Below are 18,483 nucleotides of genomic sequence, written 5' to 3' on the forward strand. Positions count from 1 at the left end.
ACCAGAAGGTTAGAACAGATCACCAGAGTGAGTTTGAGGCCAAGCAGAGCAAAAAGTCAGAGGCTGAGAGAGAGGCCGGATTAAATCTGGATTAAATCCTGGAAAGGAGTTTAAATCAGAGCAGCTGAGCTGAACCAGCCAGCCAGCGATCAGAAGGAAGTAGGAAGGGGTGAGCCTATTCAACTGTACATCTCAGATGCTGATAACACCCTAGGCCCGTATTAGCTTGTATGGAGGCCAGAAACTTGCAGGACTAGGCCTGGGCTAGCAGACAGAGGCAGTGAGCTTCCAAGACAATACCGTCAGGAGAACAAAGGCTGCATTTACAGCGAGATAATGCACACAGGTGGAGGAGTATCTGAGACGCAACGTCCAGTGCTGCCATGTGTGGATGTCATGCTCCGTAACAGAATTCCAGAGTCCTTCACTCTGAAGGCCACTTTCCTCTAACCTCCATTACTGCCCTACCATTTCTCTGTTTGCATATGACTTCCAAATTGCTAAACAAAACAAACTGAAAAGCAAGCTGTCTGAACGGATTATCCTGAAAAGTTCTATCCTGGAGCCCCATATGGTGGGAGAACATAACAGACTCCCCACAAGTTGTCCCCTGACCTCAACATGCACACCATGGAACACGCACCCACCCGTGTATGCATGCAAAATAAAGAATACGATAACATTCTTTTAAAACCTAAAACAATTTGTTGGCATGTAAGTGCCATAAGCTGGGCGCATTTAATGCGTGTGAATTGGTAATTTTGAGGATATTCTTGAATGTACATCACGATCCTGCCCTGGGTTTCTCCCATGCACCATTGTTATTCCGGTAAGATCGCTGACACGATCGCTGACATGATCGCTGACACGATCGCTGACACGTGATCTGCTCTCTCAGCAAAGCTGCATTACGTAATCCGGTACTGTTAACTGTACGCTCCGGGCGGAGCCCGGCTTTCCTGAATTTACTCAGCATCTTGCATAATTCAGACTTCGTATCCTTTGACCCCGCACCTCCAAATGGCTTCTTCTTAGTAGACACGAGGTCTCCCTTTAAACATTTTAAAGTATGGAACCGACACAACTTTTTCTTTTTCTTTTCTCCCAATGCATTCTAGAATACTTTTCCACGACCTTTTATCATGACTGGTTGAGGTTTCGTCGGTTCCGATCCAGCAAGGTTCTTCCAGAACCGTGGGCCACGTCTACAACCTTGGGCCATGCCTACAACTCCTTGTAGAAGTGGCGAGAACTGTGGTATGCGTTGGTGCAGGCCTCCATAGCTTCTCTTGAGAGATGTTCTGACTTCAGGAAGTTAAACATCACTGGAAGTAAAGGCTCTACTAGATAACATCTACTAGAGCCTTCCCTGGTGATACCTATCTCCAGAGTGCCTGCTCCGGCATCTTTACGAGTTAATGTGAATGCCAATGAATGCCACCTAAGACTCTAGATGACCTCATACCTATAGTGACACAAAGCTCAGTCTAGATCTTAAAACATGATAATATTCTCTGTGGGGATGAGCTGCCATTGGACATTCAAGGACTCACTGGCCAGTAAGTGCTGGCAAATCTCAGTTCCAATTTCAGGGGGCGACCCCATTTCTAAGTCCAAGGTGGGGGTGACAGAGGCAGATACCAAACAAAGACTTCTGACCTCCATATACTCATGAACAGGAAAGGGCACGCAAATACACACACACACACACACACACACACACACACACACACACATATACACACAGCCCTGTTATCTGGTTAAACACAAACACACACACACACATACACACACACTGCCAGGTTCTACACTGGAGATACCGCTGCTCAGGTGCTCAGGTATTTAAGTTAGGCCCACGTTCTTCCTCCCAGCCCCATGCTCGCAGAAATAAGACTCAGACTAAAAATATATTACAAATACCTTGGACATATAGCTAGGCTCTTCTCTGACTAGACCATAACTTAAAGTATCTCATTTATTCCAGCCTACATTCCGCCACGTGGCTGGTTACCTATTCTCAGGTACCACACATCGTACTTCTCACGCCTTCCTGGCGAATCTCCCTACTTCCTTCTCTCCCAAAATTCTTTCTCCTCCTGATGCCCCGCCTTCTATTTCCTGCCTAAGCCATAGGCCAGAGGCTTTTTAATTGACAGGTGATGCATCCATACAACACACAGATGTTCTCCCTACACCCAGTGCTTGTCTGCACACACAAAGCCCTGCGTCCTTAGCACTACCTGGAATGAAGCCTGGTAGTGTACGCCTGTATTTCAAGAGCTTGAGGGGTGGCAGTAGGAGGGTCGGGAGTTCCCTGTCATCCTCTGCTACTTATGTGGGCTGTGGGACTCTGCATCTGCTCCCGCCAGTGCCTGGATGAAGTCTCTGGTCTCGTCGATGATTCTGCTAGACTCCGGTCCCAGAAGATGCTGCAGGCAGGACACGCCTTGACTGCCTTTAGCGAAGGGCTCTGACCTGGAGCTGTGAGTGAAAACCAAACCTTTCCTCCATATGCTGCTTCTGGCCAGGGAGGTTTTTGTTGTTGTTCTTGTGGTTTTTGGTTTTTTAACTTTTAATTTTTTAACTGAAAAAAAATGTGGGTTTTTTTTCCATATAATACATTATGATTATGGCTTTCCTTCACCAGCTCCTTCCAGATTCTTCCCATCCAAAGCCACACCCCTTCTTGTTCTCTCTCATTAGACAACAGTCATCTAAGAAAATAATAATAAATACAATATATTACAATAAAAGCAGAGGAAGTTGAACCAAAGGTCAGAGCCACAAAAAGCACGAGGTTTCGAAATGAAATTGTTTCTGTAATGAGAGGCACAGAGGAGTTCCTTCTTCTCTGTCCACCCACACACAGCTAGGAACGGTCGTATGAAGATTCCCCAAGACGCTGATTGGCCGACTGCTCTCTCATCATGCACGGTCCCTGCTGGCTCCTTGATCTAAGCTTCTAGGGTCCAGGAGCTTCTAGTGCGCTTTTGTTGAAGCTGTTTGGCCAGCGGCGTTTGGTTAGGGTAGCCCAAACTGCAAACGGGGCCATAAGACCCAGGCTCACCCCTCTGGCTTCATTCCAACCACACTGTTGCCCCTAAGCCCCCCTGGATAGAAATTCTGGCACCCTACAACTGGACTATCATCTGTTGTTTGCCTGTGTTACCTGACGCAGTGGTAGCTCTGAGGCGAGCCATTCCAAGATCACGGAGCAGAAAAACATACAGACCAAAAGTTGACTGGCTTAGAAGAGGGTCCACAGGGCATAGACCATGGACATAGGGCCTGAATCCTGAACCACCCAAAGATCATCTGTCCTGATTCTCTCAGCCACGTCAGCCCTGAAGGTTGCATGAAGGTGAGAGTGAAGTTTGGTCAGATATGGCAGGTGTCTATACAACAGAGGTGCCTACTGGAAAGTTCCAGGCTTGTCGCCTTTTCCGGGTCCAGAAGCAGATGCCCTGGTGTCAGTAAGGTGTGCAGTTAGCTTGAAAGGAGAGCAGTGTCTTGGCATTCCCACACTCTCATGCATGGTAGAGCACTGTTAATTCCTCTTTATAGCTCCAGTTTTTTTAAACTTCTGAAAATGTATTATATTTATTTATTATTGGGGTGTGTGTGTGTGTGTGTGTGTGTGTGTGTGTGTGTGTGTGTGTGTAGGTCAGAGGATAACTTGTGGGACCTGAGTCTTCCCTTCCACGATGTGGGTCCCAGAAATTGAACTCTTGCTGTCAGGCTCGGTGGCAAACGCCTTTACTCACCAGCCATCTCTCTGGCCCCAGCGTTCTTTATTCTAATTATTCCAGCAGGGCTTACAGAAGGTTCACTTGTTAATTAACCGTGCCGAGCACACCCTCTTAGTTTTACTTGTATTTCATAACTCGGTTACGGGAAAAACAAAGCACCTTACCATTGTTCCAGAATCATCCAGATAAGACACCTGCTGTGACCGCACAGGGATCACAGAGCACTGGTGGATTTGTTAATAAGGGTTAGCAAATGTGTAGCAGGCGTTGGGTGTGACTTTCCCACTCACAGTTCAGGGGAAGGCAACTTTCAAACGTTGTGCATTTGTGGAAAGTGGTGCTGTCATGGTACACCGTGCATGATCACACATGGGTACCTTTGCATGAGGTCAGAATAGGTCAACTTTGGCCATCCATTCCCCCACTCCTCTTACTTTCCATTCCCACACTCCTGAGTGTGTCTGACTCCTACCATAAGTCAGGCCTCTTGTAGCCTTTCCTAGGTGTGTGGGTGAGGAGAGCGAGGGACCCCAGTCACCTTGGAATTTCGCCTCTGGACGGTCCACACATCCTGTCCGCTCTTGCAGTTGCGTAACTCTACCAGTAGGTGGCGGCCCCACACCAATGAGACACTCGCTACTGTTTGAGGCCATCAGCTCAGCTCCGAAAGGTCAGAAGGGAGGTGACCTGAGACTAGAACTGTACCAATGATAAATCGCGGAGGTAAATGGAGACAGAAAGCCAGAGCGGAGGCTAAAAAGGCTGATTACTTACTTCCGATCCCAGTTCTTCCAATCCTCTAGCTTCCCGGGACCAGGTTGTTTAGCTTTAATTTCCTTTCTGAGAAGGACAGCCAGGAGTCACTTGGTGGGAAGTAAGTGTGTTACCGAGTACCAAGTACAGCAGCACTACACAGCCACTAAGCACACAGTACTCCGGAGGAACTGGAACGCCGTAGAAACCCAATATCCTGTTGTTGTCGAGAGGTGATTGCAAATTGGGCGTTCTACCTGTGGAGGATATTTTAACTCAGGTTTCTCTAATCCTTGTTGTTGGGGGAGGTGTTTGTGCACCGTGCAGTCACGTGCTGATTTCTGGTTAAAGTCGGGCCCTTGGTATTGTCATTATGGCGCTTTTCCTGACTCAGTGAGCTCAGAGGGAGCTCATCTTCTGATTGGTCAGTAACGAGCTGTTCCCCTTATATCTGGGCTGGAGAGGGTAAGAGAGACTCCTGTGCCCTGAGAGAGAAGGCAGAGGGTCTCAGATGAGGGAAGCCCAGACCAGCATAGTCTGGTTTGAGTATCAGAATCTGCCCAGCTTAGTCCCTGAAGCTCTTAATAAATATACCAGGTCGCTATGCCATTATTCAAAGCAAGGGCAGGCAGAGAAAAGCCACACTTTTACATTTGGCACCCAATTAATTCCTGCTTCATAGAAAAGCCCCTTACATCGAGTGTTTTGTAGAAAGGGTACCTGGCATTTCACCCATGACTTAATGACTTCCACGAAGGCCATTCACGAAAACCTCCAGGTCTCTGTACTCGTGGGCTGTCCTAGGGTTGGGAATATCCAATGCAAAAATGTTGTCAGGATGACATATGAGGTTATATCCTAAAGACCGGGGTTTCCCCCGACACGGCACTTCACTCCCTTGTAAATATTCATAAATGCACAGAAGCAGCAGGCTTCGCATCAAGGACCATTGACAGATCATCCTTAACCTTTTAAAGGCAATTTAAAGCCACCCTAGGCTACCACAGGCATTGAACCGTGTTGTAGGCTGTGACCGTGCTCAGCCTGCTCTCTTACAAAACCCAGGAGCACCAGCCTAGGGATGGCGCCACCCACAGTGGGCGGGGCCCTCTCCCATCAATCTCTAACTAAGAAAGTGCTCTACGAGTTTGCCCACAGCACGGTCTTATGGGTGACATTTTCATAACTGAGATTTTCTTTTCACAGATGCCTTTAGGTTGCATCAGTGTGACATAGGCTATCCAGCACAGCAAGTCTGGCTACCTAGAAGGGACACTTACTGACAGGAGGCACAAAGGAAGGGGTGCATCTGAGGAACGCATGGCTGGGAGGTCTGTTACTGCATGGTCACAGGGTACTTACCCAAGCCTCCTCCACAGACACAATTATGGGATAACCTATGGCTTCTAGATCAAAAAAACCAACAACATGCTATTATAATGAACACTGTAGGACATTATAATACAGAATTTGCAGGGGTTTTTTTCCTTTTTGTATTTTTTTCTCCTTTTTTTCTTTATTAACTTGAGTATTTCTTATTTACATTTAGAATGTTATTCCCTTTCCCGATTTCCGGGCCAACATCCCCCTAGCCCCTCCCCCTCCCCTTCTATATTGCTGTTCCCCTCCCCATCCTCCCCCCATTACCGCCCTCCCCACAACAATCACGTTCACTGGGGGTTCAGTCTTGGCAGGACCAAGGGCTTCCCCTCCCACTGGTGCTCTTACTAGGATATTCATTGCTACCTATGAGGTTGGAGCCCAGGGTCAGTCCATGTATAGTCTTTGGGTAGTGGCTTAGTCCCTGGAAGCTCTGGTTGGTTGGCATTTTGTTCATATGGGATCTCAAGCCCCTTCAAGCTCTTCCAGTCCTTTCTAAGATTCTTTCAACGGGGGTCCTATTCTCAGTTCAGTGGTTTGCTGCTGGCATTCGCCTCTGTATTTGCTGTATTCTGGCTGTGTCTCTCAGGAGAGATCTACATCCGGCTCCTGTCGGCCTGCACTTCGTTGCTTCATCCATCTTGTCTAATTGGGTGGCTGTATATGTATGGGCCACATGTGGGGCAGGCTCTGAATGGGTGTTCCTTCTATCTCTGTTTTAATCTTTGCCTCTCTTTGCCAAGGGTATTCTTGTTCCCCTTTTAAAGAAGGAGTGAAGCATTCGAATTTGCAGTTTTTAATTCCATTTATTTGTGTGTGCACATGTGTGCAGGAGCGGGCGTGATGAGTCTCACATGTGGAGGTCAGAGGGCGGCCTGTGGGAGTCAGTTCTTTCCTTCCCTCCCACTGCGGGCTCCAGGTGTCAAACCTAAGCCCGAAGGCTGGCACAATAAATGTCTTTACCTGCTGAGCCATCTCCCTGGCTCTGTAACACAGTGTTTAGTATTCATATATCCAGACACGTCAAAATAAAAGGCTCTAAAAGTAGGAAGTGAAGGGGGTTTTTAGGCTCTGTTACGATTGGGTCGGCAGCCCATACTCTCAGCTACCTGGTCCATCCTTGACTGAACCATCACTAGGGCTGTGTGCTTAACTTAGCAAATCGAGGTCTCTGGGCAAGCTTCAAAGGAGTGGGTTGTGGCTCTGCCAAAGGGAGAGCTAGCTTGGTGTGGATTGGTCTTGAATTATCGAAGTTAAGTCGGAAAGAGCTAGTGAAGATAATTTTTAAAGGCTTTCTGAGAAAACAAGAAGTGTAAGTCCAAAGGGTATGCACATTGTTATCATCTGTAAGAGGAGACGCTACTCATCTTCGTGCTAGTGGAAGCGATTTTGGTAAAAGAATTTGATGACTCAAGAGGGAGAGATCAGGGTGGGGGTGGGGCAACTCTGGAGGTTGTAGGTTATAGGGCAAGAAGAGGGGGTCGGATTCCCTGGAGCTGGAGTGTGTAAGCCACCTGATGTGGGTGCTGGGAGCTGAACTCTGGTCCTCTGGAAGAGCAGGAAGCATCAGAACAGTTATATCTCCAGGGCCACACACATACCTTTATAATGACCATTTCCCCCTTCCTCCCAACTTGTAAGAACAAACACATTTTTATTAGATCTCTCTGCTGTTATCACGAATCTCTGAAAGAGGGATGGGAGGAAAAGGCTCAGGGAAGTGTGGAGGGAGAGTGTAAAAACCTTCGGAGGAGACAGTAAGTGGCCGATAAGCACAGAGGACTCTTAACCTTGTTCATCTCCAGGAGACGCTCCCTCACAATGGCCGGAATGCTGCCGAGGAGAAACTGCAACATTGCCCAGTGTCAGTGGGAATGTATCCTGATGCAGCTGCTGTGGGAAAGATCACAAGGCTCCTCAAAACATCAGACATACAGACGAGGGGTGGGACTAGCCAGTAGAGTGCTGGTTTAGCCCCCACACAAAGCCCTGAGTTCCAGCCCCTGTATCACGAGCACCAGATGTTGTGCACGCTTGTGACACAAGGACCTGGGAGATGGATGACGGAGGATTCCGAGTAGAATTAGGTCCTCCTTAGATGCATAGTGAGTCGAGGCCAGTCTGCACTACATGAGACATTGTTGCAAAACAAAAACCAAACAACAAAGAAAAAAAAAAAAAACAAAGCAAAGTAAAACCGCACAAAATTTACACCTAGAACCACCACACCAGTGAGCTGTCTCACTTATGGATGTGGTTATGCTTTGTATATGAAGTGGCCCGGAAGGCTCATGTGTTGGGTCCTCAGCTGATGGCTGTAACCTCCATCAACGCTGACCAAGTCTTAGTGGGAGGTGACAGGTCTTTGTAGGCACCTGTGAAAGGTGCATCCTGTCCCTAACCACTGTCTGGTTTGGTTCTAAGTCACCATGAAGTGACAAGATTTTCACCATGCCCTTCTGCTACAGGATTAGGGCAGTGGAGATGACTGGTCGTGACTGAAATCCCAAACATCACAAGGTAAATCTTTCCCCGTGTAACGAACATTTTAACTAAGTACTTTGTCACCATGAGAGGAAAGGTGTGTATTACGCACACATATCAAAAATGGATGAAAAAACGGGATCCCAAAGGAGAACAGTTGCCATGTGTCTTGGCTCCTCTAAGGAGGAGGAGGAGGGTCTTGATTTCAAGAGTTTGAGGCCAAACTGGGCCACATAAGGAGGAACTTATCCTCATTTCAAAGAGGAAAAGCTTTATTTGGGGGCGTGGTTTTACAAGAGTCTGCGCATGCGTTCTTCTTATTCCTGTTTTGGGCCCCTGTGGAGGAAGAAGCAACCGATGGAGACAGCTACCCACCTCGCAGAATCAGGGAAGGACTCAGACAGGAGAAGGGCTAAATGTGTCAGTGACCATAACCGCGGTAACCGCTCATCCCCCACCAGGCTCCACCCACAACAGCTTTCATCCGTTACCACGCAGGCCCTTGCGTGATCCTTATCCAAACTGTGACATTAGTTAGTTCATTGCAGCATTAGTGATGTTAACCAAAGGAGACAGCAATGTAAATGCCATTGAAAGATAAACGGGTTCTTTAAAAGCGTTTATAGTCATACAATGGAGTGTTATTTGTCCCTAAGAAGGGCGCCCAGTCCTATGTTTCATGGATATTAAACCAGTCACAAAAAGATAAAAGTTGTATGGCTCCACTTCCAAAAGAAGTCAGGCTTACAGAGACAAGGCCTAACAACGGCTGTTAGAGACCAGAGGATGGAGGGAAGCGGAAATAGAGTTTCAGTCGTGCAAACTGAAAACATTCTAGGGATGCATTGTACCACATTATGCTTGTAATGAACAGTGTTGGGGGATGCTGACTCCATGTAGGGTTGTGTAACTGAATGTGAGGGTCACGTGGTGGGTACGACAATTTGGCAAGAGTCAAAGGCTTCTGTCATGCAATAATCAAAAGTTAATCCCAAATCAAGCATGTTGTGAATCTGAGGTATTTCTGGCAAACTTCACTTCTGTTACATCATGGGGCTTCCGTGCAGCCTCGGTTCTGAATACATACTTTGTCCTGTACATGTCACCACGTCAGCCACGTGATGCCAACAAGGCTACCTGAAACACCTTGGCTCACATCTAACACTGCTCTGTGCTATGAAGCTCAGTATTTTTTTTTTTTTACTATACTAAGCTTTCTTCTCCTACAGAAACATAATGATTTAATTATGGAAAGCAAAGACAGTTAATGTACCCCAATCATCAGCCTTAACACATAAGTATCAGTCATGATTATCTCTGGACTGTGTCAGGACCTTTTATTTTAATTGCTGAGTTGCTAAATTGGGTTTGATGAAAAATTTGTTTAATAAAATCATCAATTCATTTTGGGATTAAGACAGAACTTCCAATCTGCCAGTTTGTACTATGCATTTTTTGAGACTTGCCATTCCAGCATTAACAATTATAATAAAAATATCGACCAATTCTTGAAAAAAAAATTACTGAAGATGCCCTAGGTTCGACGGTAGCAAATATTGACCCAACACTTAAATCTTTGATAGAAATAGTAACCACACTCATCTTGTTGTCTTATTAGTATACAAACTTGCTTTAATCTTTAGTAAATGCTAAAATTGTATGTATAAAAAAGAAGGCATTGTTTTAAAATAATCTTCTGGGGCCAGGGATTAGTTCAGCTGGCAGAGTGCTTGTCTGGCCTGCACAATCTGCAGCCCCACATGAACTGGGTGTGGGCACGTATGCCTGCAAACTCAGTACTCGGGAGGTAGAGGTAAGAGGGTCAGAAATTTAAGGTCATCCTTCAAGTTCGAGGCAAGTCTGATCTTCATGAGACCCGGACAGAAAAAAGCAAAGCCTATGATCTATCTGCAGCAACTATTGGGTCCGTTTACTTTATATACCTATGTGTCCAGAGTCTCATAGGGATGTCTCCCATGATAACGGGTCACAAGAAGAAAACTGTTAAACAGAAGTCATGCCCTACGATACAATAAAAAGAAGATAAATTTATATTATGCATTATATTATTCCATCATAATCTAAAAATTATTAGATGGCTCATGATGTAATTTAGGTAAACTGGGAGACAGTACTCTATATGGAATAAATCAGACATGAGAAGGAATGGTGGGCTGAGAGATTCAGAATGTGAATGCTGAAGTATTCTGGAGATCGCTGGCGGTAGTAGTCAGGGCACACCATTGTGAATGTCCTTAAGGCCACTCAAACGGACACTTAGACCTGGGCAAAGGGGGTTTTGTATATTTGTATTAACTACTTGCCTCATTTCTGTGATAAAATAACTTGGCAAATATAACTTTAGAAAGATTTATTTACTTTGGCTATGATTTGCAGCTTAAAGCTCATCGTGGGGAGAACCCCTGTTGCCAGGAGTCTGGGGTATCTGGTTACATTGTATCCACAGACTTGAAGCAGAGAGCAGTGAAAGCGGTAGCCAGCACTCTCTCCCCTTTCTCTTCAGTCTAGTATTTAAGGGGGTTCTCCTACCTCAATGAACCTAATTCACCTAGATTATCCCTCACGAGAATGCCCGGAGCCTGGCGAAACTAGACATTCCCAGAGACTGCTCTCTCTAGTAAGATGTTAACAACCTGACAATTAGTGCTAACTATGCCAATAATTTACCACGATTGTTTATAAGAAAAGAGAGACTCAATGTGTAGAAACACTCTTTAAAAAAAAAATCTCTAGATCAACTGAGAAAACATGAATAAGAAGGAAGAAAGCAAGGTATGGCTCCTCTCCTTCTGAATTAGTTCCTTTTCTGTTGCTGCGATACAAAATCCTTGATCAAAAGCAACTTAAGGAAGAAAGGGTTTATGTTGGCTCAGATTCCAGAGCAAGAGCGAGTGTAGGGTAAAAAAAACTGAGCTCACTTCCAGGTTGTGGAGCTACCCATCCCTGGGCTCAAAATCCCACCAGTCCCTGGGCTCAAAATCCCACCAGTCCCTGGGCTCAAAATCCCACCAGTCCCTGGGCTCAAAATCCCACCAGTCCCTGGGCTCAAAATCCCACCAGTCCCTGGGCTCAAAATCCCACCAGTCCCTGGGCTCAAAATCCCACCAATCCCTGGGCTTGCCCTAAACTCACAGCTTGAAACCCCTCCAGTCCTCACCCTGGAAATCTCCCTGGAAAATCCCACCCCCCAAGAAACTTTATATCAGGAATTCTCAACCTGTGGGTCACAACCCCTTAGAAGGCGGGGCCTCCAATGGCCCTGTCACAGGGGTGGTGCATCAGATATCCTACATATCAGATATTTACATTACAGTTAGTAACAGCAGCAAAATTAGTTATGAAATAGCAATGAAAGTAATTTTACGGTAGGGGGTCACCAGGACATGAGGAGGAACTGTATTAAGGGTTGCAGCATCAGGACGGTTGAGAACCACTGCCCTATACAAAGTCGGTTTCCCGTTCAGTTCCTCCATGTTTTGTCCTTTTGTGTCTTCCCTAATAGATCTCTTGTGTGAGGTTCCTTGTGTGGTGTGACTTCGTGGGATTCCTAGATTCCTGATTGCCGGAATGTTCTTCTCATCAGAGCTGCAACACTTAACAGTTACAAATGCATCTGTGTTCTCTTGCGGGAGAGCTTGCCCATTGGCAGCACAAAGGGCAGGTAGCTAAGAGGTAGTGTAGTTAATAAGTCATTCTGTTTAGCAGAGCCTCTGTTCCATGTAGAAAGAAGGTCTTGATTTCAGCAATATACTCAGAACATGGAAAGGGTAGAATTAGTTTAAAACTGCTCTGGCTTTTGGGTAGGCTGGCTCGGGAGAGTTTGGTGAAGCACAGGGGCACATCTTTGGGATGGAAGTCCTCGCAGTGGGGCTGCCCAGGGAAGAAGAACAAATGGACTAAGAGTCACAAGAACCTATTGGATACGTTCATGCAGGTGCAACAAAATGTCCCCCAGATCTGGACTGGAGAAATGGACTCTCCCTTCAGCCCTTGGCAGTGGCTGCACTTCTGTCTGGTCTGAATCTTTATGTAGACATTTATGACGCTCCTTTTTCCATAAATGGTCAGCAAGGTCCCTATTTATTCACTGTACCATGAAATGCCACGCGCATGCAATCAGTAGGCATGGTGATATTGGTGTGGAGTCACGGCCAAGAGAAAGATGATTAAAGATTCTGGAAGAGAATTCCTCAGTCTCTCTCTTCCCCATCCACCCCAACTCAGTGTTTCTATTCCTCATACCCTTCCCTTCAGATGCATTCCCCGGAGCCTCCCTAACTGACAGGCAGTTGTTCTTAGAGAAACTACCACTCATATCCAAGGGCACACCCAGAGTCGAACGGCAACACCCACAAGTGCAGGTGGCAGCAGGGAAAGCAGAAATAACGAGGATACAGGTCATCCAGCAGAGAGACAGGTTTGATGCTCTTCTTTGGTTGTAAACTGAGAGACAGATGAGCTTAGAACGCGATTCAAAGACAAACGGCATTACAGATGCCCAGAACCAGGAACCCCATGGTGTGACAGGTAGTATTGGGTACTGAACAAGGTAGGTGACTTTAAAGTCACATGTTCAGGTGCCTTCCAAACATCCTTTTATCCACCACCCTCTCTCCCCCATGATAAGGAGGACCTGCTGTGTAAACTGAACTATGGTCTCCAATCCTGAAAAACAGGAATGACACCATTTTGACTTTCAGTTGGGTCTTGTGCAGCTCATTGCAGAAGCTGACTTCCAAACAGTGATGCCTTGCAATCTGTTGTTTGTGTGTTTATTTTAATGTGGGGGCTCGAATCCAGGGCCTCCAAAATGCTAAGTTCATGCTCAAACATGGAGCCCACCCCAACTCCAGCCTCTTGTAATTTTTAGCAAACTCTCTTTGAGGTAAACATTCTATTTTATGAAGTATATATTTTTATTTACTTAATAAATATATTTACATATATTTGTTTTTCTATTTTAAACATTGTATATAAATACTTTTATTTTTATATATCTATATTTATGTAAATATTTTGTATATTTATATCATGTAAATTGTAATATATAAATATAGAACATATTTCTATTCATTAATAATACTATTAAGTTATACTAATATTGTATAAATATATAATGTGTGTTATATAATATGTAAACTATATAAATATAAGATATTTATATAAATACTTTCTATTTATTTATATTATATATAAATATATTTGTTTTATTTTTTCTCCTTTAAAATAATTTTTTTTTACTTATGCACTTTACATCACACCCACTGCTTCTCTCCTAGTCATCTCTTCCCACAATACCCCCATAATCCTGTTCTCTGAACAGGTTGGGTCCCTCTGGGTATCCCATAACCCTGGCACTTCAGGTTTCTGTGAGGCTAGGTGCTTCCTCTCTCACTGAGGCCAGACAAGACAGTCCAACTAGAAGAACATTTCTTACAGACAGACAACAGCTTTTGGGATAATCTCCATGTCAGTTGTTCAGGACCCACATGAAGACCAAGCTGAACTTCTGCTACATATGTAAGGGGAGGCCTAGGTCCAGCCTGTGCATTCTCTTTGGTTAGTGGTTCAGACTCTGAGGGTCCAAGTTAGCTGACTCTGTTCTTCTGCTTGTGGAGTTCCTATTCCTTAGGGGCTGCAATCCTTCCTCCTGTTCTTCCATAAAAGTGGCCAAGCTCCATCCACTGTTTGGCTGTGGGTATCTGCATCTGTCTGAGTGAGCTGCTAGGTGGAGCCTCTCAGAGGGCAGTTATGCTAGGCTCCTGTCTGCAAGCATAATAGTGTCAGGGACTGGTGCTTGTCCATGGGATGGATCTCAATATAATTTATAAATTATATAATATGTAAATGTTATATATTATATTAATTATATATTATATAATGTATTTATATTATATAGTATATGTGTCCTATAATATATTATATTATAATATATATATTATATATTATATTATATATAATAATAATATACATTATAATATATAATATATAATATATATAATATATATATATATATATTATAATATATAATATAATATATTATAATATATTATATATATAATTATATTATAATTATATATATATAATATATCATATATATATTATATATATAATTATATATATATAATATATTATATTAATTATATACTATATAATATAAAATGCAATACATTATAAATATACATATATATTATGTTTATATTTAATATAAAATAAACATATATGACTATATAATGTTAAGTATATTAATACATTAAACTATATTACTGGATTTCATTTGTATCAGTTTGTTTTCAGTGTTCTCTTAAAGCAATTCCCTTTCCATCTTAAATTTTAATTTAGCCTCAATGTCCTTCTCTCTCATTCATCAATGTTGCCACGTTTTTCTCTATGCTATTATATTTTTCAAAAAAAGTCTGCACTAGCTTCCTAATATATATCTATATGTCTTTGGGATCTTTCCTTTCCTTTTGGGTTTTCAAGATACGGCTTCTTTGTGTAGCTTTTGTAGTAATGAGTTTAGCTAACCGCTCTGCACTCCCAGCCACCTGCCAGAGCCCTCTGGATTCACACACACACACACACACACACACACACACACACACACACACACACACACACACACACACCAGTCAATGCCTTGGCTAGCTCAAAGACTGGGCACTCTTGAACCTTCCCCTGCTAGCAAACGCTCCTCTCCAGTACTCCTGAGTGCCAGTGGCCCCTTAACCTGAATTCTTATGTGACTGGTAGGCTTTCTCTCCTGCAGCTCATGGAGGAGAGTCCTGACTATTCTTCCCCTCCCTCTCTCCCAGTTTCTTGCCTGTGCAAATTTCCAAGTCCTGCCTCAGTCTACCTGCCCAGACATTGGCTGTTGGCTCTTTATTGATCAATCAAAAACCAATTGGGGACAAGGACCTTCAGCATTTGGATACACAGATCGCCAATTTGGGGAGTGAGGTTAATTCAAACATTAGAACCAATCCCCAATAGCTTTTGCTGTCCTGGAACTCACAGAAATCCCCCTGTCTCTGCCTCTGCCTCTGCCTCTGCCTCTGCCTCTGCCTCTGCCTCTGCCTCTGCCTCTGCCTCTGCCTTTGCCTCTGCCTCTGCCTCTGCCTCTGCCTCTGCCTCTGCCTCTCTGCCTCTCTCTGCCTCTGCCTCTGCCTCTGCCTCTGCCTCTGCCTCTGCCTCTGCCTCTGCTCTGCCTCTGCCTGCCTCTGCCTCTGCCTCTGCCTCTGCCTCTGCCTCTGCCTCTGCCTCTGCCTCTGCCTCTGCCTCTGCCTCTGCCTCTGCCTCTGCCTCTGCCTCTGCCTCTGCCTCTGCCTCTGCCTCTGCCTCTGCCTCTGCCTCTGCCTCTGCCTCTGCCTCTGCCCTCTGCCTCTGCCTCTGCCTCTGCCTCTGCCTCTGCCTCTGCCCTCTGCCTCTGCCTCTGCCTCTGCCTCTCTGCCTCTGCTTCCCTCTGCCTCTGCCTCTGCCTCTCTGCCTCTGCTTCCCAGGTTCTTGAGCAGGCAGCTCTGTCCTGTCCAAAAGACAGTATTTTCACAGCCCAGTATTGTGACCTCATATTATGGTCCTTATTTCTACAAAACCCTATTGTATGGTTCTTACTCTACATGGTGGAGTGCTATCGCAGAGTCCAGACAGTCTGAGAGTTAGGGCTCTGGTTTATAAAGGGGCAGTCAGTAAACATCCAGTGTGCCATATTCAACACTGCCACTCTCACTTTTATTTAAACATTTTTTTCCTTAAAATATCATTTTCAGTGACTTTAGGTGTTTTGTGTAATTTTCTTAGAAATGGAATACTTAGATTGCATTTTATGCAATTAAGATTTAGGATCATCTTATGTTAGGTGTTTATAATGCATAAGTAAAACATGCAGGGAAAATGCCTCCTACAGCATCTTATAGTTTTCATATTTAAAGAGTTAAAGATGGAGCATAGCTCAGTGACAGAGGACTCACACTTAGCATGCTTGAGGCTCTGGACTCAGTGCCAAGGACCGCTATAGAGAAGCTTCTAAACCCTGTGTGCATATGTGTGTATATATTTTCCCTCTTTTCCTAACGTATTTCCAGCTTTAAATCTTATTTGAAATGTATGCTCCCACTTTCCTTCAGTCATGATTAGGCTGGGCCCTGCTCTGAGAGACTCTCCATCATGGATGGCTTTTGACTCTATGTTGAAGATGGAGGATGGAGGGTGGAGGATGGAGGGTGGAGGGTGGAGGGTGGAGGATGGGGATGGAGGATGCTGGAGTACCTGGAGGGAAAGGTAAACAGGCCCATCTGCCCTGCACGCCCACAGGACCCAGACTGACAACCGACTGTAAATGTCCCAGCCTAAGTGGGACTTACATGGAAGTCCGCAATAAAATCACCTCAGGAGAGGCAGGCGCAGGAGCTCACTGGACACACAAGACTGAGGAAAGGCTACAATTTTTCACCTGGACCCCATAATGTGTCAGCTGGTGTGTGTGTCCAGGAGGTAACAGCAGAGAACTCCCTCCTGTCCCAGGAGCTCAAGCTCATCATCACCCTCCCCCACCCATGCAGCCTACTTCAATTACCATCTGCCCAGCTGTCTGTCCGTCTGGCTGGCTGGCTGTCTGGACTTGCTGTCCATCTGTCTGCCCATTCATTTACTGGGCCCTCCTGCTGAACTTCACCTTCGCAGACTCCAGTGATGAGGTGGTGGTGATGGTGATGGTGATGGTGGAGGTGGTGGAGGTGGTGGTGATGATGGTGGTGATGGTGATGGTGGAGGTGGTGGTGAAGATGGTGACAACAACCATCAACTCCCTGGTTTATTATGCCTATTGTCAGGTGTATTTGAACTCCTGCCTCTTGAAAACAAACACACACACACACACACACACACACACACACACACACACACACAGAGGGAGAGAGAGAGAGAGAGAGAGAGAGAGAGAGAGAGAGATTACTATGATGTGTAATTGTAATGTGTTATCTGAGAGTTAACATTAGTAGCTAGGATTATAATATAAAGAGCTGGGGATAGCTCAGTGGTTAAGAGTGCGCCCTGCTCTTGCAGAAGACCAGGGTTCAGTTCCCAGCACCTACACGACCACCTGGAACTCCAGTTCCAGGTAAATCTAACATCTCCAGCCTCCTCGGATTTCTGCACTAATCTTTCAAAGGATGGAATGAAGGAGCCTATGCGTGTCCCAGCCAGAGCCACCAAGGACACTGGGAATATTGACTAATGGCCACCCACTGACCTGTCATAACTTACAATTTTACTGCTACTCAGTAATTCTGATGTCGTGGAAAGGCGTAAATGTATCCATGTGTTTCTGACACAGCTTTCTCATGACACCTACATTCTACCCACCATTTCTTTCTCTTGTCCTCATCTCCCATTTATTCATTTTTGGGGCATAAACTGACCAGTTTCTTTTCCAAGCTACTGATACACTTGTTCACTGTGTCTAAATGTGATTCACTAGTTGATCAGGCCATTGAGATTCTGGTCATTGCAATGGCTTCCAGTGGACACTGGATTCCCACTAACAGTCCTGTATAGAATACAGTGGCTGGCCTTGCTGGATACCCATTGGTGTGCACCAGGAGGAGATCGAGAATGAGAGGAATGTTCACTGGAGAGCCCACGGCAGAGGCTGCAAGGCTGAGCTCTGTGAACTAGGAAACTAAGACTGTTCTACAGCGAAAACTGATTACCACCCAGAGAGGTGCGAACACTCCTTGGCACGTGAAGCTTTCGTGCAGGCCACAAGAAAAAGCAAGATGAAACAGAAAACAACGGAATGCTTCTTGGAGATTCTTAGTTCATTCTAAGTCACTGAAAAAGCTGAGTCAGAGAGACCTGGCAGTTTCAGTTGGGTCCTTGTAAGATTACAGTTGCAGGTGTGGTAGATTTCGGAGGGGTGTTATCCACCCTATGAAGGGCAGCACATCGCACGCCCAGGCCTACGGACGCACATTCCGCTTTGGTATGCTTATGGTGGAACAGTTTCACTTGCAGGAGTGAGTTACTCATTTGCTTGCTCATGGGTGGTGCTGTGGTGGTGTCTCTATGTACAAAAGAGTTGTAGAGTCATCCTGCCGTG

This window comes from Rattus rattus, chromosome 12 (genome assembly GCF_011064425.1).
Source record: "Rattus rattus isolate New Zealand chromosome 12, Rrattus_CSIRO_v1, whole genome shotgun sequence".
NCBI lineage: Eukaryota > Metazoa > Chordata > Mammalia > Rodentia > Muridae > Rattus > Rattus rattus.